This window comes from Mesoplodon densirostris, chromosome 7 (assembly GCF_025265405.1).
Source record: "Mesoplodon densirostris isolate mMesDen1 chromosome 7, mMesDen1 primary haplotype, whole genome shotgun sequence".
NCBI lineage: Eukaryota > Metazoa > Chordata > Mammalia > Artiodactyla > Ziphiidae > Mesoplodon > Mesoplodon densirostris.
The window spans coordinates 29,132,097-29,159,930 of NC_082667.1; positions in this window are offsets into that span (position 1 = coordinate 29,132,097).

Below are 27,834 nucleotides of genomic sequence, written 5' to 3' on the forward strand. Positions count from 1 at the left end.
GGGCTGATTGGCAACCTCACTGCAGAGTGTATGAGCCCTGCGAGAGAAAGGGCAAAATGACCACATATGAAACCGGTGCCTCTTTAGCCTTTGTGTCTCAAGCTGCTTGTCCAAAATGCTGCTAAGCTACCCTCCACGGGCAAGCCGCTCTATAAAGGGAGTGGGGCCCAAAAGCCACAAGGCCTGTGGGTCAGACCCAATGCCCCAGCTTCTTTGAAGGCTGTAGACATTCCCTTCTCCCTCGCTTCTGGGACCTGCAATCCTTCTGTGGCATCACTGTGGTATGCTGTTTAATGACTGCAAATTCCTTCCATTCCAGTGTCCAGGCCCCTTTGCACTATAATTCCACACTCTTCCTCATCCTGGAGGAGAGTTTATTTCTCCATCCTCTTCAACCTGGACGGTGTTAAGACTTGCTCTAACCCATCTGCTTCCACCCTCTTTGAGTGCTGTCCTGAGGCCACCATACAACGAAGCTGATCTAGCCGACTGGATAATGAGAGGCCAAATGGGAGAGAAGTGAGGCACCCCAGCCAACAGCCAGCACCCATGACCACACAGGCCAGGGGTGCCCACCACCTTGACCTTGAGCCCCGCTGGCCCTCCAGCTCAAGGCAGCTGCTTGAGTGAACCCCGGCAAAACGGGCAGGGCAACCTTGGAGCCAATTCAAAGAATCATGAAAAAATAATCATTGTTTTAAGCCACTTTTGGGGGTGGTTTGTCACACGGCAAAGACTGACTGAAACAGTGCTCCTTTGAAGTTCAGAGCACTGTAAGGGCATAACCTTGGTTAACACTCTTCTCTGGAACACTTCAGAGGCTGCCACTGTGTCATCAATGAAAATGATGCTCTCCAGAAGCCTGCCTCCACTTCCATAAATTCCTCCAGAGAACATTGGATGGTTTCAGGCCTCTTTTATACTTTGAGCAGCACAGGCAGGGCACCCGGATTACTAGACTGACAATATTTGAGATCTGGAAAAAATATTGTACCAATATTTTAAAAGAGAGCTAAAAATCAAAATTAATATTTCATTGAATGCAAATGTAATAATCTGCCAAGTAGTTGCCTACATAATCAACGCTTACATACAAAATACACTTAATGTGGACCATTATGCTTGAATCAATGATACAGGATGTTTCTTCCAAAAGTTATATGATCTGGGGCCCCTGACAATCTTGAGTATCTTGGGCATTTTGTGTGCTGATGGACCTGAGAACTCTGTATTTGGTCTTTAAGTTCTACCCTGATGCCCCAAACTCTGGCTGAGTTATACCATCTTGTCCTTGGGGAGAAGTTTTTTTTTTTCTTTTTTTTAGCTGTGTTGGGTCTTCTTTGCTGCACGCAGGCTTTCTCTAGTTGCGGCGAGCGTGAGCTACTCTTCCTTGCAGTGCACCGACTTCTCATTGTGGTGGCTTCTCTTGTTGCGGAGCACAGGCTCTAGGCGCGTGGGCTTCAGTAGTTGTGGCGCATGGGCTTAATTGCTCCGTGGCCTGTGGGATCTTCCCAGACCAGCGCTCGAACCCGTGTCCCCTGCATTGGCAGGCGGATTTTTAACCACTGAGCCACCAGGGAAGCCCCGGGAGAAGATTAATCGAGGAGTTCCTAAAACTAAGGGTGCCCTATCTACCCAAGTTAGTTACCAAAAAGGCAATCACCTGGCTCAGCTAATCAGAGGCTTCTTAAGGCAGGTCAAGGCAACCAAATTCAGCAGAAAGGCCGTAGAAAAGCAACGGAGTGTTTTCTAGAGAAGCAGGATTGTGGGGACACAGTGCATGATGGGGTAAAAAGATGAAGCCAGTAAGAACAATTTAATTCTTCATTAGCTAATTGAGAATTATTTGAAGCCTAAATCCCTCCTGAGGAAAGGAAGCAGGGAGCTCCTGAATTTCTGACTGTCAGAATCATAACCACAGCCACACATTTTATGAAAACATAGAAGCAAAACTGGCACAGCAGCTTAGCAGGGGGACCACAAAGAGCTCTTTCTGCCACATTAACCCACAGAGAATCGGCAATGCCCCAGATGCCATTTTCGAAAATGAGGATTAGCCACTTCTGCCTGAGTGGAGCTCAGATCTCAGTTTGGTTCTGCAAGTGACCACACACCATGTTTTTTCTCACACTCTCTCTCGTATTTGGGAATATACCCAACCTTAATCAAGGGTCTCCAAATCCAGTCCATGTAGCCTAAAGGCTATGTTGGAGGAAGGGGTCAGCCTTACTGGAGGCCATTAGGATCATAAACTAAACTCATGAATCACTCCCGCAAGGCAGCTGCTTGGTGGAAAGGCCCTGCTAAAAGCCAAGATTGCTCTTAATTTAATCTAGTACAGCCAGTCCCCTGGAGAAGTGCCGAGGGGTTGTTTATGGGAATAGGGAAGTAATCAATACACCATCAGAGAGGGAGCCAAATAATTTAGATCATGTTCATCTGAGGGAGGGCAGACCTTATAGAAAAGGCATCTGTAACCGTGGTTGAGGGAGGGAGAGGAAGAGAGGAGGGGAGGAAGAAACAAAAAAAAATATGTTAACAAGGAGAATTTGAACACTTTTGTCCTCATCAGGACAATGAGGAAAAACTGACAGTTTTCTTTAAAGATGTTCCCTGCCAGATTTATTATTCCTCAGACAGAGGTTTATTAAATGCCCCCTTGGTTTCTTCTCACCCACAGTTGTACATTCTGGAGCAGGCATTGAATTCCTGTATTGCATCCTCTAAACTTCTCATCCATAGCTTCTCAGCTCATTGATGGCAGCTGACAAATTCCTGTTCCAGCCCACAAGTGTGGAGGGAACTCACATGGTACATTTCCTTTATCTGTTGCAAACACCTTTGGGCAGACACATCCCATTATTCTAGATCATGTTTGGGCAAAGAATAAGAGAAGTAAGACCAACCTGAGCATGAACTACTTGCTTATTCTTGCATTCAACAAATACCTTTCTACATGTGCAAGTGTATTTGTTTCTACCTTTTTAAAAGGTAATATTCATGCATGCTAAAAATTTCAGTTTTACAAAGGAGTTTAAAGTGTGAAATCAGTCTCCTTTCCACCCATCATAACCCTTTTCCAAGTACTCTGCCCAGAGGCAGCTCTTACCACCATTATTATTTTTAACATAAGATAACATTCTTGGCACTGGTACCTTGCATTCTTTTCTCTTAACGATACACTTTGGGCTTCATTCTTTGTATGTGTAGATCTGCCTCAGTATTTTCAGTGGCCACATAAGATTCCATTTTATGTGCATTTAGGTTGCTTCTAGTCTTCTTGTTTCTTTTTTCTTTTTTGTTAAATCTTTTGAGCTTCTTCAAGATTCAAGCACCTCCAGGGGATCTTGTCCCTGCCCTTGAAGCCTCCCAATCTAGTGGAGGAGACAGGTGTAGAAGTAATTAATTGATGATTTGATTAATTAATGTTCAGGCTACACTCCTTACATGAATCCAGGACTACAGAGGCACACAGAAGACACAAAAATCTCCTTGGTGGGGGCACAGAAGGCATCACAGAGGAGGGCTCAGGGATGCTCACCAGGTGGACATGCAGGTAAGGGGGCAGGAGGAAACAGCCTGTGCCAAGGTGGGCTTAGGTAGCTGCAAGAACGAGTGACAGGAGGAAGGGAGAGACTGTGCAGCCACTGATCACCGAGGTCTGCAGATGGAGCTAGTCCCTCGTCTAAGCCTCAGCATCCCCAGCAGACAAATGCTCCCTCCTGCTTCTTCTCTCCCAAGTCCCCCAAACAGCTCAATGCACAAGCCTCAGAGAGAAATTCTCCGGCCTAAGCCGGGCCTCCTGGGCACGGTGTTTGGAGTCCTCCATGGGAGCAGCGCAGGCCCCCTTGGTGTCCCCTTTCCCTGCGGGAGCGGAGGCGGCACTGTGCACCTGCCTCTGAATTGTGCTGGGCAGTTGCCTGCCGGGAGCTGAGTGACACAGCAGGTGCCTCCAGCCTGCAGACAATTCCATATTTCAATGGAGCGTCGCCACCAAAGCTTATTATCTAGGGCAATAAAGTTTGGGATTAGGGGGATTCGGAATGATTGTGTGATTCTCCACAAAGCTTATCTTCTAATAGACCAGCTGCTTTATTAGGCCGCCCCCAGCCGCGCCGGGCCCTTCCCAAAGCATCCCGAGTCCCAGGCAGCCGAGGGGGGCCCTTGAAGGCGGCAGTGGGAGACAGCTGGGGGTATCATATCACCCTCAGTCTCCATCTGCGAGTGTTAAATTACGGGCGGCTTCCAGCTGGGCACACCCAGGCTCCCACCTTCCTCCCACAAAGCCCTCTCCCCACGTCAATGTCTGGCATCTGCCAAGGACACAACATGACCGCCCCTCCCCCGCTGGTCCCCACTTCTGAACTCTGAAAGGGCCAAGCTTGGGCATTTGCCTGCTATTAGGGCACCACTGTCACGGGGTGACCGTGGAGTGCAATGGCATGGAGGGCTGTGGAGAAGCGGGTTACCATGAAAATTTCTGTTGCACGCGGGGCTCTGCTGGAAAGCAGATGGGATTGTGCACCTCGGAATCCCAAAGAAGCTGGCATGCTTAGCAAGCTTCTGAGTATTTTCCCCTAAACAGGAAATTAATTCACCCTTTGTTGTGATGTGGATCATTCCCACACCCTCCTCCGTCCCACTGCGCAGTTCCGTCTCTGGCTGGAGCCGAGCATGGGGACAGTGTCTCTTCAGCCCCTTGTGGTCAGCGGCACTGGACTACTCTCATTCCCTATCCCTCCCTGAGAGCCTCTTTCGTCCTGGGTCCCTGGCAGAATATCTGCTCAGAGGAGGAGTTTATTAATAAGCATTGATAAGCATGCTGAGAGGAATAAGGGAGTCTGCGAATAAGTTTGAGACATAAGGAATGTGTGCCCTGGTTTTCCTATTGTGCAAAACACGAATTCTATCACTTTCTTTGCAGGACTGTTGTGTGGGTTGGAAATAAATGTGAGACAAGTGTAGTGTCCAACATTTGGCATGTGCTCAATAAATGTCACTGTGATGATGATGATGATGATGATGATGATGATGATGTGGTATTATTATTGCATTTGTTGTCATTATGTATGACCTGTAAATGCATTTATTACCATGGCTTCTATAATAATCCTACTGGTATGATTGTGGGCAAGAAATATTGACTGTGCATCTAGCACACTCAGTCAGAAGGGCCTGACTGTTGTGAATGAGCTTGAGAGCAGGACTAAGTACTTAAGCAGTGATGAGAGTTACTAAAGTGTATCTAATCTGTGTTCTGTTCATTCACTCTTTCATTCATTTGACAACCAAATTCTAAGCCCCTACTATGTGTTAGGCACTGTTCTAAGCTTTGGGAAAACAGCAGTAAATGAGAATTTAAAAGTCTTTGCCTCTATGGAACTCATATTTCTTTGGGGAAGAAAGAAAATAAAATGTACATTTGAAAAAGAATTTCAAATGGTGATAAGCCCTATGAAGAAAATAACCAAGTAATGGACTAGAAGTTGATTGGCAGGGTGTGGTGAGATGGGTGAGTGACCTGAAGGAGGGTGGCCACAGACAAGGCTCTGATGAGAAGACAGTTGAGTGAAGACCTAAGTGATGAGAATGAGGCAGCCTCATGAAGATCTGGGAGAAAAGTGCTCAGGCAGAGGGAACAGCAAGTGCGGAGCTTCTAGTAAGAGAGATGCAAAAAAAAAAAATGCCAGTGTGACCAGAGCAGGTGGGTGGGGAGCAAGGGAGGGGAAGTGACAAGTGCAGAATGATCAAAGTTCTTGGAGGCCCCGCAGGGGTTAGGATTTCATTCTTTCTTTTTCTTTTCAGCTTTATTGAAGTATAATTGACAAATTAAATTGTAAGACATTTAAAGTGTCTATATTGTGATTTGAGATACATTTACATTATGAAAGGATTCCTCCCAACTCGTTAATTAACACACACACACACACACACACACACACACACACACACACACACATATATATATATATATATATATATATATATATATATAGGTGAGAACATTTAAGTTCTACTCTCTTACCAAATTTCAACATAGGATTTCATTCTAATTGCCATAGGAAGACAGTGGAAGGTTTTCAATAGTCGAATTACATGATTTAATTTGTATATTAGGGAGGTCCTTCTGGCTACTGTGTTCAGTGTCAGTGCACTTGCATGAAGAGCCCTCACAGCATCAGTCTACACAGATGCCACAGCCTATCACAAAAATTCAGAAAGCCAGGACAAGAGGAGGCCTGAGCCGCCAGAGACCCGGATCTAGAAACTCACATCAACAAGAAGCCCGAGAAAAGCCTGTACTGAGGACAAGTTCATAGGAAGTTAAACTATATTGACATCGCATTTCCTACAGGTCTGGGACTTTTGCTCCACTTAAATTAATACCCAGGGCAACTGTCAAAGTTTAAGATTTCGAGAAGAGCAAGCAATAACATCTGATTATCTTTTGAATTGACTACCATGTCTGTGGCTGTTTTTCCTAAGTCCCTGTCACTTACACACATATTGCAAAACTTTCCTCAACTCTTTGTTCTCCTATGATTTGATATGAGGAGACTCACATAGGACAGCTGCTTCATAGGGAAGAAGGTAAGTGGCTCTTGTCCCTCATTTTGGAAAGCTCTGGGAATATTACACAGAGATGCATGCAAGGTTTACTTGTAGGCTTTGTCATTCTGTTACAATTCCTTGTGAGTCTGTTGTCTGGTGGGAAATATATAGAATTAGCAGCCAAGAAAGGTAAAGTTTGGTTCTGACTCTGCTTCTAACTAGCAACGCAAACTTAGACAAGATATTTGTTCTTTCGGGCCTCAGTTTCATTTCTATCATATGGGTCTAGATTAATACTTCCTCTCCAAACAAACAAACAAACAAACAAAACTTAGGTCTCCTAAACATAATTGAGAATCGGATGTAATTTTAAAAAATCCTCCATAAACATCAGACTAGATATCACTTAACCTACATACAAAATCTCCTGACAGTCCAAATAGGAGACTCCTTTCTATACCTTCTTTCTCATACTTCACACACATTGCTAACACACTTGGTTACTGATTCCTAAACTCACTACATAGCATTACAGAGCAGAAGGAGATTCAAAATGAGAAGGATTCTTGTGTACTGTCATCAAGGTCATATGATGCCCTGATCACTGTGTACTGGGACTGTGTCACTGTTTTTTGTAATCATTATTACATCTTGCATACACCAGGCACTGAATATAGACATTTGCTGAAACAAAATGGATGTTATCAATTGTAGCTATTATTTTTTGGTCAGAAAACTCAAGAATTCAAACAGAATTAAATAAATGCCTAGGTGAGTTAGGGTAGAGGTAAAGAGCCTGATACATCTTGAGCCTTAAAATCACAGTGGTAAAATATACAACAAAGTAATAGTCAACTATACAATGATGATCTTGTACTCCCAAGAAATAGCTAGACTGTGGACAGTACGCTCTCTTTATAAAGGCAAGAAAGCCTTTTATACATTTCAGCAAAAATTCATTTAGATTTTTAAAAATCCAAACTGTCAGTTATCCAGGAGATAGAGATATGTAGAATAAATTATTTGTTATTTATTTTTACACATACATTTATTGACAACTTAAAATATACCAGAGAGAATCAGACATGACATAGACAGACAGGGTCTCTTGCCCTCATGAAATTTGCATTCAACTGAGAGAGCCAGAAAATAAGCAGGTAAACACAGAGAAATACGTAAGGAATTTACCTTAGGAATCTTAGTGATTCAAGGTCTCCTCTAATAAAACCTCATAGGTCCATCTAAGGAGCAATTAAGAAATTATATGTGAATGTGCTATAAAAGTTAAATGCACTCTCAAAGTGTAAGTTTTATTAGTAATAAGTGGTATAAAGAAAACTATCAGTTATTAATGACCATCTTATTACTATGTATTCAGATTTGAGAAAAGGAAGTAAAAAAAATCAAATTGCAGTAGTATATGAATAGTGTGATTTGACTTATGATTGTGCATTGGAAAGAAATTCTCTTCAAGGGCTTTCACTTTTTAAAAACACTTCTATAATGTTTGATTTTATTTTACAAGGGACTTGCACGGCTGTTGTAATTTAAGTGTTTTTAATGCAAAAATGGTCAATGGGATGTTCACAGGCCCCTATAAATAAGCACTTGTGCATTCAAAAGAATCAGAGTGTGTGTAAGATGGTCACCATTAAACATGAAAAGTCTCTGCTGTATCTAGCTTGGGTAATGAGGTAGAGAGAAAAATTCACCAAGATGAACTTGGAGATACTTCCTTTAGCACAGAAAGCAGAAACATTAATTGATGGATGTGATGCCCACGCAGGATAACACATTTAGCTCCCGAACATGATAGCTTTAGTTGGTCAATGTAAAAATGAAATGAAATGAAATGAAAGCCTCTTGAATTGGAGTGATGGGGGAGAAGAGGAGAGATAATTCTACTGGGCACCAAATATTTGTAGGGTTTAAAAAAATTTTTTTTAACATCTTTATTGGAGTATAATTGCTTTACAATGGTGTGTTAGTTTCTGCTTTATAACAAAGTGAATCAGTTATATGGGCACCAAATATTTATTTTCCATTGATACAAGGACTTTGGTCTCAGGGCAAAAATCAGGATAGGACCTTTCTTCCTTTCTTTCCTTTTCCTTTCTTACTTTGTATCTTTTTTTTTTTTTTCCATTAAATAACTTTACTCAAGATGAAGTATAGAAAGGAGGAAAAATGTTTTACATTTCAAGAGAAACGATTTCCACTGGAAGACACAACACAAATCTATCTCTGGTATTTCTTAGGTGGGTGGCTGGAGAAACATGGTCATGATTTTAAAGATCATAGTCAAGGTGAACAAACATTACACTGAACTCATCCCGAGGCTCACATTACTACAGAAGAAAACAAATCTTCTTGATCCTGACAAATCCAAACTGAAGACTGCCTGCCTAGACAAATCCCAGTTTATCAATCAGGCTGCTCCAAGGAAGCTAATTCCTAGCGCCCCAGCCTGCCTAGGATTCACTGCTCACTCTTTTGCTCGATTTTCTCTCCTCTGAGTACACAGATTATTCAAATGGTGTGGCCATCCAAACAATTGGAAAGCAAACAGGCCAAGGTGAGAAAGATGCCTAGAGTGTTTCTGAGCAAGATTTAAGATTCTCCTGCTCCCAGGAGCAACAATTTGCATTTGCCTGGAGCATCAAAAACAACCCTAAAGGGCTTCCCTGGTGGCGCAGTGGTTGAGAGTCCGCCTGCTGATGCAGGGGACACGGGTTCGTGCCCCGGTCCGGGAGGATCCCGCATGCCGCGGAGCGGCTGGGCCCACGTGTGCCATGGCTGCTGAGCCTGCATGTCCGGAGCCTGTGCTCCGCAACGGGAGAGGCCACAACAGTGAGAGGCCTGTGTACCGCAAAAAAAAAAAACAAACCTAAAGTAAAGAAGGGAGGCAGAGGCTTGCTGTTCACCAGAAGTGGGTTCAACTTCAGGCTCGGCTGTACACTAGCTTTGCAACCTTGGGCAAGTGCCTTAAATTCCCGAAGCCTCAGTTTTCTCTGCTATATCCTGGAGATAATGATACCTACACCTCAAGGGATTAGGTGAGGATTAGGTGAGAGCATGCAAGTCAAGTGTTTGGCATATAGCCTGTCACACAGGAAGTACTCAATGTTCGAAAGTAGTATTATTACCGAGAGAGAAGCAGTTAAGTTCTGAATTGAGGCTTTGAAGGAAATTGGTGTAATTGGCCAAGCAAAACCCTTGAACATGGAACATTACCAGGATGGCATGCGTAGGAATGCAAAAATGGGTAGTTTCATCTGGGCTGCTAAATCACACAGTTCCACAAAATGTTCTGAAAGCTTTGGGTCAATTATGTAATTTCTTTGAGGTCCAATATCCTTATCTTTCCATGAGTAATATTTATACCCTAATCCTTAATGAACTCAGAGATCATGTAGTTCTAGCTCAGAGTAATGTCACATATACTAAGCACTGATTTCAACAGCCCAAAAGCAGCTGAAAAGATATTCTGTTTTTTTCTGGGCTCCTTCAAAGAACATGATAGAGGATTTAAATACTTGGTTTACAACAATGTTTATTCAATCTTTATACTCTCCCACACACTTAATTTACTCTCTGCAGCTGTTCCAAGCCTCTCTCCTCAAATATTCCTGAAAAACTAAACCTCACTGCCCCCCATCACCATCAACAGGCATTTTCCCACCCTTCTCTCTCCTCTCTCTAGCAGCATCTTATTACTTAGATCCGTGTTTAGCCCCTCTACCAGCGAGAAAGACTCCTACCACTGTGAGAGGGAGGAATGGGGGGAAATTGAGATGAAGATCACAGGTGTCTTTCCGTTTAGGCTAGAAGTCTATGAACATTAAAAATGTTTTTTAATTTAATTTGCCTCAAAAGGTTGTTGTGAGAATTAAATGAGATAATGTATTTAAAATCTAAGCAGAGAGAGACCTTCAACATGGTGTTGGAGTAAGACATGGAGATCACCTTCCTCCCCACAAATACATCAAAAATACATCTACACGTGGAACAACTCCTACAGAACACCTAATGAACGCTGGCGGAAGACCTCAGACCTCCCAAAAGACAAGAAACTCCCCACGTACCTGGGTAGGGCAAAAGAAAAAAGAATAAACAGAGACAAAAGAATAGGGACGGGACCTGCACCAGTGGGAGGGAGCCGTGAAGGAAGAAAGGTTTCCACATACTAGAAGCGCCCTCGCGGGCGGAGACTGCGGGTGGCGGAGGGGGGAAGCTTCGGAGTAGAGGAGGAGAGCACAGCAGAGAGGCTTGTCTGCTTACTCGCCGGGGCGGGCGGGGCTGGGAGCTGAGGCTCAGGCTTCGGTCGGATCCCAGGGAGAGGACTGGGGCTGGCAGCGTGAACACAGCCTGAAGGGGGCTAGTGCGCCACGGCTAGCCGGGAGGGAGTCCGGAAAAAAGTCTGGAGCTGTCGAAGAGGCAAGCGACTTTTCGGGGTGCGCAAGGAAAGGGGATTCAGAGCACCCCCTAAACGAGCTCCAGAGACGGGCGCGAGCCATGGCTATCAGAGCGGACCCCAGAGACGGGCATGGGATGCTTAGGCTGCTGCTGCCGCCACCAAGAAGCCTGTATGAGAGCACAGGTCACTATCCACACCTCCCCTCCTGGGAGCCTGTGCAGCCCGCCATTGCCAGGGTCCCGTGATCCAGGGACAACTTCCCCGGGAGAACGCACGGCGCGCCTCAGTCTGGTGCAACGTCACGCCGGCCTCTGCCGCGCAGACTCGCCCCGCACTCCGTACCCTCCCTCCCACCGGCCTGAGTGAGCCAGAGCCCCCTAATAAGCTGCTCCTTTAACTCCGTCCTGTCTGGGCAAAGAACAGACGCCCTCATACGACATACACGCAGAGGCGGGGCCAAATCCAAAGCTGAACCCCAGAAGCTGTGCGAACAAAGAAGAGAAACGGAAATCTCTCCCAGCAGCCTCAGGAGCAGCGGATTAAATCTCCACAATCAACGTGATGTACCCTGCATCTGTGGAATACCTGAATAGACAACGAATCATCCCAAATTGAGGAGGTGGACTTTGGGAGCAACTGTGGACTTGGAGTTTGCTTTCTGCATCTAATTTGTTTCTGGTTTTATGTTTATCTTAGTTTAGTAATTAGAGTTTATGGATAATGATTTGGTTACTCTCTTCCTTTATATATATATATAGATAGATAGATAGATAGATAGATGATAGATATTTTTCCTTTTTCTCTTTTTGTGAGTGTATGCTTCTTTGTGTGATTTTGTCTGTATAGCTTTGCTTTTACCATTTGTCCTAAGGTTCTGTCTGTCCTTTTATTTTTTTAGTATAGTTTCTAGTGCCTGTTATCATTGGTGGATTTGTTTTTTAGTTTGGTTGCTCTCTTCTTTCTTTCGTTTTTTTTTTTTTTTTCTTTTTTAACTACTTTTTAATTTTTAATTATTTTTTTTATTTTTTATTTTAATAACTTAATTTTTTTTCTTTCTTTCTTTTTTTCTCCCTTTTCTTCTGAGCCATGTGGCTGACAGGGTCTTCATGCTCCGGCTGGGTGTCAGGCATGTGCCTCTGAGGTGAGAGAGCCGAGTTCAGGACATTGGTCCACCAGAGACCTCCTGGCTCCACGTAACACCAAACAGCGAAGATCTCCATCTCAACGCTAAGACCCAGCTCTACCCAACAGCCAGCAAGCTACAGTGATGGACACCCTATGCCAAACAACTAAAAAGGCAGGAACACAACCCCACCCATTAGCAGAGAGGCTGCCTAAAATCATAATAAGTTCACAGACACCACAAAACACACCACTGGGCGCAGTCCTGCCCACCAGAAAGACAAGGTCCAGCCTCATCCACCAGAACACAGGCATTAACTAGTCCCCTCCATCAGGAAGCCTGCACAACCCACTGAACCAACCTTACCAACTGAAGGTAGACACCAAAAACAATGGGAACTACGAACCTGCAACCTGCCAAAAGTGGACCCAAAACACAGTAAGTTAAGCAAAATGAGAAGACAGAGAAACAAACAGCAGATGAAGGAGCAAGGTAAAAACCCACCAGACCAAACAAATGAAGAGGAAATAGGCAGTCTACCTGAAAAGAAAGAGTATTACAAGAGACAAAGAAGGACACTACATAATGATCAAGGGATCAATCCAAGAAGAAGATATAACAATTGTAAATATTTATGCACCCAACATAGGAACACCTCACTACATAAGGCAAATGTTAACAGCCATAAAAGGGGAAATCTACAGTAACACAATAAGAGTAGGGGACTTTAACACCCCATGCTCACCAATGGACAGATCATTCAAAATGAAAATAAATAAGGAAACACAAGCTTTAAATGACACATTAAACAAGATGCACTTAATTGATACGTATAAGACATTCCATCCCAAAATAACACCATACACTTTCTTTTCAAGTGCTCAAGGAACATTCTCCAGGATAGATCATAACTTGGGTCACAAATCAAGCCTTGGTAAATTTAAGAAAATTGAAATCATATCAAGTATCATTTCCAACCACAATGCTATGAGACTAGATATCAATTACAGGAAAAACTAAAAATAGAACTATCATAAGACCCAGCAATGCCACTACTGGGCATATACCCTGAGAAAACCGTAATTCAAAAAGAGTCATGTAGCACAAGGTTCATTGCAGCTCTATTTACAATAGCCAGTACATGGAAGCAACCTAAGTGTCCATCGACAGATGAATGGATAAAGAAGATATGGCACATATACACAATGGAATATTACTCAGCCATAAAAAGAAATGCAACTGAGTTATTTGTAGTGAGGTGGATGGACCTAGAGTCTGTCATACAGAGTGAAGTAAGTCAGAAAGAGAAAAACAAGTACCATATACTAACACATATATATGGAATCTAAAAAAAAAAAAAATTGTTCTGAAGAACCTAAGGGCAGGACAGGAATAAAGACACAGACATAGAGAATGGACTTGAGGACATGTGGAGAGGGAAGAGTAAGCTAGGATGAAGTGAGAGAGTGGCATGGACATATATACACTACCAAATGTAAAATCGATAGCTAGTGGGAAGCAACCGTGTAGCACAGGGAGATCAGTTCGGTGCTTTGTGACCACCTAGAGGGGTGGTATAGGGAGGATGGGAGGGAGACATAAGAGAGAGGAGATATGGGGATATATGTATATGTATAGCTGATTCACTTTGTTATAAAGCAGAAACTAACACACCATTGTAAAGCAATTATACTCCAATAAAGGTTAAAAAAATAAAATCTAAGCAAAGTATTTGAACATAATAAGTGCTCAGTACATTGTATTATTTTTATTACTATTACCTTTGGGCTAAGTATGGTCCATGTTCACCAAAGAGTGTAAACTAGTATAAGAAACATACAGCAATGTTAGAATGAGCAGATCAAAGGTCAACCTTGCTCACAGGTATAGATCTTATGACCCTTATAATTGACATCTTGCCTATTTAGACCTATTGTACCTACTTGCCCCTTCTTAGCTGACCTCCTTGGAAATGACCCTTTGCTTTCCTAGGGGGTCTCTCAGACCTTTAATTTCCCTGGTTCCCCCTGCCAGAACTATCTAATTGTGACTGTCACCTGGAATTCCACAATGTTCTCTATTACATCATCATAGGTTCCGCAAAGATCTCTAGTCATGAGAATATTCACATTGCGTGATAGTCACTGGATTATCCCGTCTTAAGAATAAAGAATATTTCCTACCAAATCTCTTGGCTAGACTTCTGTTGATCCAGACTTCTATTTTCTACTTTTAACAAAGTGAGTAAGTAATGCAGAAAGATCCAGGCTACTGCAGTCTGAAATGGCATCCCCAAGCAGGGAGCTGCCTACATGCAAACAAACCTCAGAATAAACCAGTAGAATGTTTACCTATCTGCCATGTTAGCATTTTCTGGTAATAGCCTTGGGAGCTTCTTGTCCCATAGTAAAAGATCAAGTTGATTAGGGAGCCTCCTTCCCTCTGCTTACACACAGACGTTTAAAAATCAAGCTTTAATTTTTGCAGAGGCTTATTGATATTGTCCAGCTCTGACAACTCTAGTTCCACTACCAGACCTGTTAGGAGGTGACATGGACTTAGCAATGCCTTCGACTTTCATTACTCAGCCAGATTGTGGAGTCTATCAATTATCCTAGCATTGACAGTCACTGAATTAATTGGTGCCTTTGACGAGGACAGCTTTACCCTATGTTGTTCTGACAGCTGGTTTTGATATCGGGAATTTGTCAACCTCCCCTTCAAGGGAGCGGTGGGAGGGACGGTTGAGTGAATCTGGAGAGGACATTTCGGAATTTTTTCCCTACTCTCAGCAGCCGCAGGCTGTCCTCCTCCTAAATAGAATGGCTGACATTCTGAACCTGAGCGTCCCAACACAGGTCAGACCTGCACAGAGCAATCTACACTGAATAGGGCTGACGAAATGAGAAAAAGACCCAGAAAAGTTCACGAAGTTATTAACACTGATCTGGGAACCCTTTAGCAATGATTTCAAGTGCCTTCAGAGGCCAGTTATTCTCACTGTGCTCCACTCTCCTGGGCTCATCTATCTGACAGGAGTGGAGTTCTCATCCTGATCAGGAGATAAAGTAGCTTCAGTGGGACGTCATACATGCAGCAGGTTCTAGTCATCTTTATTTGAGAAGATGTTCAAGGTGTAGAGATGCAAATACTAAATAACTTTTTTTTTTTTTCAGCACGTGGGCCTCTCACTGTTGTGGCCTCTCCCGTTGTGGAGCACAGGCTCCGGATGCGCAGGCTCAGCGGCCATGGCTCACGGGCCCAGCCGCTCCGTGGCATGTGGGGTCTTCCCGGACCGGGGCACGAACCCGTGTCCCCTGCATCGGCAGGTGGACTCTCAACCACTGCGCCACCAGGGAAGCCCACTAAATAACTTTTAAGGTCCCTTTCAACTTTGAGTCTATGATTCTAAAGCTTTTTGTAGCTTCCACAACAACTTTTTGGAAATCTCCTAACCAAGTGACTTGTGCTAGTACAAAAAAAAAAAAAAAAAAAAAAAAAAAACTAAAAACGGAGCAACCTCCTGACCTTCTGTGTGACTGGGAAGAACTCACATCTTTCTCTGGAATTCTATAACTTGCCTATAAAATGGGAGAAGTGGCCATCCTGCAGCTTTCAAATATAATTTTCCAAGATAAGGCAGCTAGGAAGACTGGAGTAGTAATCTGAACTCTCTGGAAGATAAGGACAGTTAACCCAAGTCATTATGCATACATTCCCCCTGGGTTTTTGCTGGGTGGAAAAGAAGAACCAAAGTGCTGATTTCACTGGGCCTCACTAAGGCCAGGTGTTAATTGTTCTCTGCTACAGTCATTTGCTATAACTACTCTCAGACAGTAATGCTGACCATGGGAGTTAACAACTCAGTAGGTCTGCGATTGTCCAGGACCGAGTAAGAAGTGCTGAGCAGTAAATGTAATCCACAATCCATAACATTAAGCCTGGTGGAGAAATGCAGTTCAAGGACATTTAAAACAGTTAAGCAAGAAGAAAAGCAAAACTGATGTTCAGTTACATTTTCTGGGTGGCGTGTTGGGTGCATGGTGTGGAAGTTACCCCTTGAAAAGGTTAATGGCAAAGCAACTGCCTCCACCTTTAGTGAGAAGCTGGGCCTTTCCTTTAGGACGTGATTAGGTCTTTGGGAAGCTTGTAGAAGGTGTTTCTAGAAACTGTCTGCAGTGGATTCCCTCTTGACGGCTGAACATGCCAGGCCATTAATCTCAATTCTGAGCCCTCAGTTCCTCTTCATAAAAAGATTGTCAGGTTCCTTGTTTTCTGTCCTCTTTGCTTGGACAGAAGGTAAGAGTCTACTGTGAAAGCAGTGTGAGGGCATAAGAAGGGGGCTGTGGGTACAACAGAAAGGAAGAAGCAGAAACTCTAGGCATCAAAGTATATCTGAAAATTCATTATGCCCAAATGGCCTTCCAAGCTTGGGCCCACATGACAATAGCCATGTCAAGTGATGGTGAAACTTTTACTTAAATATCTCCACTGTCACGGAACTCACTACTCCTCATGATTTCCCTCTTCATCTTTGGAAGGCTCTGAATATTAAAATATTCTTCTTAAATTGACCTGAAATCTGTTCTCCTGCGACTCCCACCATCAATTAAATTTCTGGCCAACTGGTACCCTATGAAACAAATCATCTTTGCATAACAACACTTTGAAAATAACTAAGCCAGCCGGGATAAATCCAAGTCTTGTAAGACCTGAAGCTTATGCAATTTCAGAGGCCCTCTTTCATAAAAGTGATACAAAATTATTAATACAAAGTTAGGTACAAAAGTACATATTTATTTTGAATAAGAAAATAAATCTCAAGAAATTACACATTTTAAAAAGCTGATAATAATCCAAACATCACAAAGCCAGAAAAAGAGCATAATAATTGTATTAATTAATTGCCCAACACACCTCTGTGACATTGTGATTTATAGTAAGAAATATATATTTGGTCTACATCCCCATTCCTGGCACAGAGCTCCTAAAATCCTCAGAACCTCCTAAGTGATGAGAAAGATAAAGGTGTGTTTTATTATATTATGAGATGACTTTTGGAATGCACCTAAGGATGGGGGCTGGTTGGCAGGAGAACCAACCACATGATTAGAGGGTTGGAAATTTCAGTCCCAGCCCCCTGCCTCTGGGGAGGGGAGAGGGAAGGGAGTGGAAGTTTAATCAATTGCCAATGGCCAATGATTTAATCAATAATGCCTATGTAATGAAGCCTACATAAAAACTCAAAAAGACAGGGTTCAAAGAGCTTCCAGGTTGGTGAACATGTAGAGATTTGGGGAGAATGGTGCACTCTTGAGAGGGCATGGAAGCTCTGTGCCTTCTCCATGCCTTGCCTGTGTATCTCTTCCAACTGGCTGTTTTGGAGTTCCATCTTTTCATGATAAACCAGTAATCGAGAAAGCAAAATCTTTCTCTGAGTTCTGTGAGCTGCTCTAGCAGATTAATCAAACCCAAGAATGAGGTTGTGGGAATCTCCAATCTATAGCCAGTGGGTCAGAAGCCCAGGTGACCACTTGGACTTGTAACTGGCATCTGAAGTGGGAGGCAGTCTTGTGGAACTGAGCCCTTAACCTGTGGGATCTGATGCTATCTCCAGGTAGATAGTATCAGAATTGAGTTGACTTGTAGGACACTCTGGTGGTATCTGAGGATTACTTGGAAAAACCCTATGATACACTGGAGTTGGGGTGCTCAGAACCTTTACCTCTCTAATACTTCTTTGTTCCTTGCATTTTGGGGGATCAACGTTCTGAATAACTTTTTATTTGACAATAATTTTGTAATATCACTTTCTAAGGGAAAGAAGAGAAAGATAATTCAATCTTTCCTCACATCAAAATTTGTCTTTCATTTTTGATAGACTAGGAAAGGTTTCTTTCAGCTACATCAGTTGTGATGGGTAACATCAGTACATTTTTAGGATTGTTGTCAAATTTGGGAAAGCCTCTACAAGTTTCTTTTGTATATGAGCTCTAAGATTTCAAAGAACTTTTCATGGACCAACTCCTGGCTCTTTCACACCTTGTTTCTCTACTTTACCTATAAACGTCTGATGCTGGGCACCATATGTATGACATTTTGAGAGTGCCATGCAGCCGCCAGCCTGTATCTTCATGACACACTTGATGATAGGTGAGCAGTATAATCAGTGAAAGGCAGATTCCGAGAAGCCATTGTTATCCCAGTGCAACTAGCCATACTTAACTGTATATAGAAGTGAGTGATCATTTTACAACATACACATATGTAAAATCATTATGTTATATGCCTGAAACTAATGTAATGTTATATATTTATTACATCTCAATTTTAAAATTTTATATAAATATGTAAATAATAAATAAATAAATAGAGGAAAACAAACACACAACAAAGAAATGAGTGCGAACCACAAATGTATATCCCACTACACCTAAACTAAATGTATCCCTATCTCAAGCTCTCCTTAGCTGGAACTAAAACTACAGTCACTACTCCAACACCCTCCTGACAAAGGGGCCTGGGAGGGAGGGGAAGCCCACATGAAGACTGTGGCCTTAACCAATTATACTTACAATATCTTACTTTTGCGGATGTTATTAAAACTTGAAACCATGGGAACATATGATTGGCCCCCTCCTGAATCTTAGGAGAAGCCTGTACAAATGAGGGGCTCTGAATCTTAAGCTTCTTTAGCAAACACAGAAATCTGCCTCTGCCTGTTAGTCCTGAAAAAGAAATAACTTCCCTGGGATAAAAAGACAGCAGTTCCCCTTAAGGCTGGTCCTAGGGCCAGTGAGGAGTGAGCATGGCAGAAAAACAGTGGCATCAGACAGAATCAGGAAGTGGGCCACACATCCATGCTGTGGTGGCTGTGGCTTTGGGACATGGCACAAAGCGTGATGCGTTTACTGACAACTCGATTGATCCTTGCTTTGGGGGCTGTGGTATTTTCTTCCAGTAAAAATCCGGGTGACCCCAAGGCATCAGCTCTGGAAAGAGAAAACTGGCAGTAAGTTATGTCTCATAAAGCCAGGATAAACCTCAGAATCAGCTTTACTTAGGAGGGAAAAGTGTGTGTGCCTGTGATATGAAGTTTTCATTGAGCATATAACCAATTAGTTTCCCATCCCTTGAATGCAGCGTGAGAAGAGAAAGGCTATCTAGAAACTCAGCCCTGCATTTCGATGAAGAGATGACACTGCCCCTCTCCTTTTGTACTTTATGTATACTGGACTCTGTTGCTTGTTCTTTTGCTCATTTGTTTTAAGTAAATGTATGTTATCTTCCCATCTATGAGTTTCTCAACGATAGGGTTGTGTCTTATACTTTAAAAACCACTTTTGTATCCTCAGCATTTTTTAACATATGTTATATATAGAAGACATCAAATAATATTTCTCATTGAGAAACTTTTACATGTATTTAGATTACTCAGCAGAGTTTAACAATTGAAATGAAAATTACTTTGTATCCTTTTTATTCTCTATACTTTTTCTTCTCTTTTTTTGCCTTCTCTATCCTTTTTCCTTAATCTATCTTTCTGTCCTTTGTCCTCTTATTTCCATTAAATTTGGGGCTTCAGGATCAGACAGAAACCGTTTGAATCCTGGCTTTGCCAGTTACTGGCTGAGTGAGTCTGGGCAAAAGACTTAACCACTCTGATCTCCAATGCCTCCATCTACAAAATGAGGCTAACAGGATATCCTCTCAAAATCATTGTGAGGAGCTGATGAAATGATACAGTGAGTCTCAACCCTCTTAGAACAAATATTGCAATTTTATTGCAAATATTTTGTAATGCCTCCTTTACTATCCTGAAATAAAATTCATAAATAACGTAACCTATATACATACATAAAAAATAAATAAATTCCCATATGTGATATAAAGATATAAAAGGAAAGTAATTTATAATAAAATAATTTGTAAATGCTCAGGTACAACTATACTAGATAATACAACAAAATGGTCCAGTGTTTGCACCTACATTTTTCACCATAATATGTGACAGTCAAATGCAGACCAATACAGGTGTGTCGTACTAGCAACTCAAGTACCACATAGCACAAAATAAAGTGCAGTCTTCCCTCAGTTTACTTAACTTTACAGTTGCATCTCTGAAAAGTTATAGGTATATTAAAAAAAAACCTAGGCAAAACATACTTTTTAAATAAGATAAAGCCAGGTTCTAGACTCAGATAGTTATAAGCAGGTTTTCACCAGTGAGCCCTTTGAAAGTCATGTGAGATGCAGGACAATTCTTCCTTCTGCAGAACTATTCCAGGCATTACAGGGTGCCTAACATGATGCATGTTTGTGCCCCATCTGAGTTGTTTTTTTCCATCTCCAACAACAAATTCTCCAACACCACTGGGTATTCAAAATTTCAGTTCAATTCTGACGCTATCCAGAGTTAGTGCAGGTCCCACAGGTTAAGGGCTCAGACCCACAAGACTGTCCCCACTTCAGACGGTAGCCACAAATGGAGTGTCCAAGCTACCCACCTTTCTGCCCCACTGACTATAGACTTGGAAGTCACCACTATTTCCCTGCTCCAGGTTCAATAACTGACTCACGGAACTCGGGAAAGTGCTATACTTACTATTACAGATTTATTATAAAGGATGCAACTTAGGAACAGCCAAATAGAAGGGATATAGCTAGGTATGGAGTTGCAGGAACTGCCAAGCTTCCATGCCCTTCCTGCGCATGCCCTCCTTCTAGCATGGATATGTGATCACCAACTCAGAAGCTTTCCAAACCTCATTATTTAGGTAGTTTTGTGGAGGTTTTATTACGTAGACACCAATTAATTTAATCATTGGCCATTGGTGATTGACCTCAATCTCCAGCCCCCTCTTCCCTGCACAGAAGTGGAAGTGGGGCTGAAAGTTCCAACCCTCTAATCATGGCTGGTCTGTCTGGCAACCACACCCTATCCTGAAGCTATCTAAGTCCCCCATACCTTTCCCCAAACTCCCTGACTAAGAATCATCTCACTAGAATACAAAGGACACTCATCGCTTAGGAGATTCCAAGGGCTTTAGTGGCTCTGTGCCAGGAAACATGAAGAACAAATATTTATTTTTTATTATACCACACCACCCCATAAATATCAGTAGTACTCTTCAATTATTATAACAAAAAGTGGCTCCACAAATTTTCAAATGCCACTTGGGAGTGGTACCCTCTTGACTAAGAACCACTGAAGTAATATATCTCTAAGTAGCTAGGATAGTGCCTGGATTATAGTAGAGGTGCAATCAAAGTTATTTGCCTTTCACTTGTCACTTCCACTCTTTTTCCCCTCCATCAGTTGCATGTACCCTGAGGCACCGAGGAATTGTAAAAGGGTGGAAGGACAGCTATGTCCAAATCACCCTCTTGGGAATAAAGTCATGAGAAAAACAAACATCAGTTAACTAGATAAAAATCCATTCCCATCCATGGAGCGCTTAGGCTTTATTTTTCTCTTGTCCTGCTAGACATCTGTACTCTATAAAGACACACATCCACCTAATTAACTTATTCATAGATGGGAACTTCATCATGTTCAAATAATTTGGGTGCAGCTGCCAAAGGATTAGGGGACTCATCTTGGTTGTGTTTGCTTTGAATGGTATTGAAAACAAGAGTGACATCAGACTTCCTTATGGGCATCTGTTTCATTTCATAGGGACACTGAAAAGGAATTGCTTGTTGAGGGAAAAGCACATTTGGCAAGGGGAATTCCAATGAGTACCTTCATGGTACTGACAATAACCAGTGTCAGCTGAAGATTCCTGGTTCTACAGAATATGTGTCCTTTGGGAATGACCACAAAACTTTGAACTTGGGGCTGCAGGCAGGAAAGGGCTTTGGCGAGATAAGGTGATAATAAATTGGGTTCATTAGAATCCTTTCTGGAACTCATTTTGATGCTCTTATCTGCCAGCTCAGTGAGCCTTATGGATGTTAACTCCATCATTCTCATAATGTTTCTCTGAATTCATTTAGAACGGAGACATGATAGTATTTCAGAAGATAAAGTACTTCAAAAAGCCAAGAGAAGAACAATTTTGATGAATGTACAGGTGAATTGGTTAAAATCTCTCAGGTTCTTTGCTCTTATAGAAGTGGTGGAGTCTTCATGAGATAACATTGAGAATAAAATGTCAGGTACATCTCTTTAGATTTTATTAAATTATCATTTAGAATTAGATGTATTATGTATATAATAATAAAAGCATTGAAACAAGCATTTCAAATCCTCACAACAGCACACAGTAGGTTTTACCACCCCATTTTACAGATGAGAAAAACTAGGATCCAAGAGGTTTTATACTTTGCTAAAAGTCTCACAGTTAAAAGGATGAAAGTGAACTAGGTAGGAACAGAATCTCCCTGACTACAGGACCCTTGAAATTTCTACTTTCTTACTCTTGGGTTTAAAATATGCTAGAGTAAGTTCTTACTTTTCTTTGCACTGAGGTGGTATCTCAGTCTTTCAGGTATAGCACAGGCAACACATTTAAAAATATATAATAAAATTTAGAGATTAAATGAAAGGTTTGATAAGTTTTATAAAATTAAATAAAAATTTTGCAGGGCAAGAAACACCTATTAAAAAGCTCAAAAAAAAAACCCAAAAAACTCCAAAACAAAACAAAAACTAACAAACTGGGAGGAAATATTTGCAACATATATCACAAAGGGCAAATCGACTTACTACATAAAGAACTCTTAAAAATTAAGTGATAAAGGACCAAAAGCATGATAGAAAAATGACAAAAAGACATAAACAGGCAATTCACAAAAAAGCTATAAAATGGACCTTAAACTTACAAAAAATATGTTCAAACCCACCAACCTTTATTAGAGAAATGAAAATTAAACCAACACTCAACTTACATACTTTTTCCTATCTATTAGATTGGGGAAAATTAAACAGCAGACAACACATTCTGTTGGCAAGACTATGGAGTAACAAGCATTCTCATACACTTGCTGACGGAAATGCAAACTGGTATGACCATTCTTGAGGGTAATTTGGCAATGCCTAACAAAACTACATATGCACTTATTTTTGACCCAGCAATTTTACTTGGAATCTATCCTGAAGATATATGTCCAACAATATATAAAGACACATGCACAAGGCTATTCATTTCAGCATTGGTTGTAACTGCAAAATATTAGTGAGAACTTAGATACTGATACATAGGGGAGTGGTTGAATAAACAATGTAGAGTACCCTGTACTCTGTACCATACAGTACTCAACAGAGTACTATGTAACTGGTTTTTAAAAAGCTGGAGTGATTTCTAAGATATGCTGTTAAATAAAAAAAGCAAAGTATATAGTGTATTTATAGCATGTTACCCTTTATGTAAGAAAGGAGATAGAGGAAAATATATAGGTATCTGCTCATTCGTGCAAAAGAAATACAGAAAAGATAAACTAGAAACTAATAGAATTTGTTACTGAGAGGTGATGGTTGGGAGCAGTATGGAAAGAATGAGGAATGGAAGGGGGTGGGGTACCAGGGTTGAGGGAGAGTGACACTTCCCTGAGTATATGTTTTTAAATATGTAGCTCTGACTCAGGTATATTTAGCGAATCATTAATATAAATTTAAAAAGGTAAAATCAATACCAGGATGTCAGGAGATACCCAATAGAATACAAATAATAAAAATGAAACTAATCGTATGACAAATCAACAATACATATACAGTCGGCCCTCTGTATCCAAGGGTTCTGCGTCCATGGATACAACGAACCGTAGATCACATACTACCTTTACTATCCATGGTTGGTCGAATGTGGGGCTCTGAATCCATGGATACAGAGGGCTAACTTTGGAATTCGAGCCTTGGCTGGATTGTGGTATCCACAGCAGGTCCTGTAACCAATCTTCCTCAGATACCGAGGGATGGCAGCTGTAATGACACCAAAAGGGGAGGAGAGGACAAGAACTAACCTAAGATTAAATACAACACTACTTTATCATTATCGTATACTTCAAAGCTGCTAAGAGACTAAATCTTAATTCCCTCCACAAAGAAGAAGTGATAATTATGTGACATGTTAGCTAATGCTACCGTGATAATCATATCACAATATGTAGATATATCAAATAAACACGTTGTACACCTTAAACTTACAAAATGTTATATGTCAATTATATCTAAATAAAATTAAAGTTAGTGTCAGCTTTTAACTTTTAAAAAAAAAACTAACCTGAGTAGCTTTGGAAAGCAGTACTTAGTAAGCAGTACTTAGACAAAAAAGAATTCCATACAAATATTCTACTCCAGTTGGTAAATTTAAATTTTTTCACAGGTGTACGGGCTAGCAATTCTGAAACTGTTTATATATATTCCAGGATTGAACAAACAAAAATAAACATATTGTGGATCATGAGAGCTGGGTTTCCCACTGTTGGAGAAAAGGGTTACAAATGAGAAAAGGAGGAAGACTAGAAGGAACTTGCAGAGCTTGACTGGGATCAGAGGTATCAGCATGAAATCATGGTGATAGGTAAATAGATGTCTATATAATGAGTATGTATGAAAAAAAGATGTTTCTATATGCATGAGTGAGCACACTTTGTAGATTCCCAAGCTCTGTCCACTAAAAGGGTCTAGAAGCAATAATACCCTGGTAGAAGTGAGCTCATCATGTGACAGATCTTGGTGTCTCCAATAAAAAGAACCTTGGAGAAATATTTGATTCCAGGGCTGGGGAAAGGAGAGCACGAGTTGATTCTGGAATATCTCCGTGTTCCAGAAAGTAATGAAGTGCTCAAAAAAGGATGGAAACATGTTTAAAAAGACACAGGAATGAGGAGCCGGAGGAAGATGGCGGAAGAGTAAGACGCGGAGATCACCTTCCTCCCCACAGATACATCAGAAATTCATCTACACGTGGAACAACTCCTACAGAACACCTACTGAACGCCGACAGAAGACCTCAGACCCCCTAAAAGGCAAGAAACTCCCCACATACCTGGGTAGGGCAAAAGAAAAAAAGAATAAACAGAGACAATAGGATAGGGACGGGACCTGCACCAGTGGGAGGGAGCCGTGAAGGAGGGAAGGTTTCTACACACTGCAAGCCCCTTCGCGGGCGGAGACTGCAGGTGGCGGAGGGGGAAAGCTTCGGAGTAGCGGAGGAGAGCACAGCAACAGGGGTGTGGAGGGCAAAGCGGAGAGATTCCGGCACAGAGGATCGGTGCCCTCAGGCACACACCAGCCCGAGAGGCTTCTCTGCTCGGCCGCAGTGGCGGGCGGGGCTGGGAGCTGAGGCTTGGGTATCGGCTTTCAGTCGGAGCGCAGGGAGAGGACTGGGGCTGGCGGCAGGAAGAGAGCCTGAAGGGGTTAGAGCACCACGGCTAACCCGGAGGGAGTCCGGGGAAAGGGTCTGGAGTTGCTGAAGAGGCAAGAGTCTTTTTTCACTTTCACTTTCGTTTCCTGGTGTGCGAGGAGAGGGCATTAAAAGGGCTGCTTAGGGAAGCGCCGGAGACAGGCGCGAGCCGCGGGTAAGGCGTGGACCTCGGAGACGGGCGTGGGCCGCCGCCGCGGCCCGCCGCCGCCCACCGCCCGACGCCGCCCGCCGCCGCGGCGGCCCGCCCGCCGCCGCCCGCCGCGGCCCGCCGCCGCCGCCGCCGCCGCCGCCGCCGCCGCGGCCCGCCGCCGCCGCCGCCGCCGCCACCGCCGCCGCCCCCGCGGCCCGCCACCGCCGCTGCCTGCCGCCGCCCGCCGCCGCTGCAGCCGCGGGGCCTGTGTGCGAGCGCGGGTCACTGTCCGCCCCGCCTTCCGGGGGACCTGTGCACCCCGCCACTGCCGGGGTCCCGAGACCCGTGGACGGCTTTCCCGGGAAAGCGCACGGAGCGCCACGGGCTGCTGCAACGTCACGCCGGCCTCTGCCGCCGCAGGCCCGCCCCACACTGCGCGCCCCTCCCTCCCCTCTGCATGAGTGAGCCAGAGCCCCCGAATCAGCGGCTCCTTTAAACCCGTCCTGTCTGAGCGAAGAACGGACGCCCTCCGGCGACCTACGCACAGAGGCGGGGCCAGGTCCAAGGCTGATACCCGGGAGCTGTGAGAGCAGAGTCAGGGAAATCTCTCTGTGCAGCCTCGGAGGCAGCGGATTAAAGCTCCACGGTCCATTTGATGTGCCCTGCGTCTGTGGAGTGCATGAATGGACAGCGAATCATCCCAAATCGAGGAAGTGGACTTTGAGGACAAGATTTAAGACTTTCCCCCCTTTTCCTCTTTTTACAACGAATTATTCCAAAGTAAGGAGGTGGACTTAGAGAGCAAGATTTCAGACTTCTTGCCCTTTTCCTCTTTTTACAACGAATTATCCCAAATTGAGGAGGTGGGCTTGGAGAGCAAGATTTTTGATTTTTCCCCCTGCTCTCTTTTTGTGAATGTGTATGTGTAATCTTCTGTGTAAGATTCTCTCTGTATAGCTTTGCTTCCACCATATGTCCCAGGGTTCTATCGGTCCGTTTTTTTTTTTTTTTTTTTTTTTTTTTTTTTTTTTTTTTCAATAATTACTTTCTAATTTTAATAACGCTACTATATTTCATACTTTACTCTATTTTACTTTACCTGCTCTTTCTTTTGTTCCTACCTTCCCTTCCTCCCTCCCTCCCTCCGCTCTTCCTTTCCTTCTTTCTTTTTCTTTCCTCCCTCCCTCCCACCCTTCTTCTTTCCACTTTCTTTTTCTTTCCTTCCTCCCTCCCTCCCTCCTGTCTTTCTTTCTTTCTTTCCTTCCTCCCTCCCTCCTCCCTTCTTCCATTCACTCTTCCTTTTGCTTTCATTGCCCCCTCCCTCCCTCCTTTCTTTCCTTCTTTCTTTCCATCCTTCCTCACTCCCTCCCTCCTTTCTTTCTTTCTTCCTTCCTTCCTTCCTTTCTTCCCTTCTTCCTTTCTTTCCCTCTCTCTTTCTTTCTTCTACTAATTCTTTCTTTCTGCTTTTTCTCCCTGTTATTCTGAGCTGGGTGGATGAAAGGCTCTTGGTGCTGCAGCCAGGAGCCAGTGCTGTGCCTCTGAAGTGGGAGAGCCAACTTCAGGACACGGGTCCACAAGAGACCTCCCAGCTCCACATAATATCAAGCAGCGAAAATCTCCCAGAGATCTCCATCCCAACACCAGCACCCAGCTTCAGTCAACGACCAGCAAGCTACAGTGCTGGTCACCCTATGCCAAGCAACTAGCAAGGCAGGAACACAACCCCACCCATTAGCAGAGAAGCTACCTAAAAACATAATAAGGCCATAGGCACCCCAAAACACACCACCAGACGTGGACCTGTCCACCAGAAAGACAAGATCGAGCCTCAACCACCAGAACACAGGCATTACTCCCCCCCACCAGGAAGCCTATACAACCTACTGAAACAACCTTAGCCACTGGGGTCAGACACGAAAAACAACGGGAACTACGAATCTGCAGCCTGCAAAAAGGAGACCCCAAACACAGTAACATAAGCAAAATGAGAAGACAGAAAAACACACAGCAGGTGAAGGAGCAAGATAAAAACCTACCAGACCTAACAAATGAAGAGGTAATAGGCAGTATACCTGAAAAAGAATTCAGAATAATGATGGTAAAGATGATCCAAAATCTTGGAAATAGAATAGACAAAATGCAAGAAACAGTTAACAAGGACCTAGAAGAACTAAAGATGAATCAAGCATCGATTAAAAACACAATACATGAAATAAAAAATACTCTAGATGGGATCAATAGC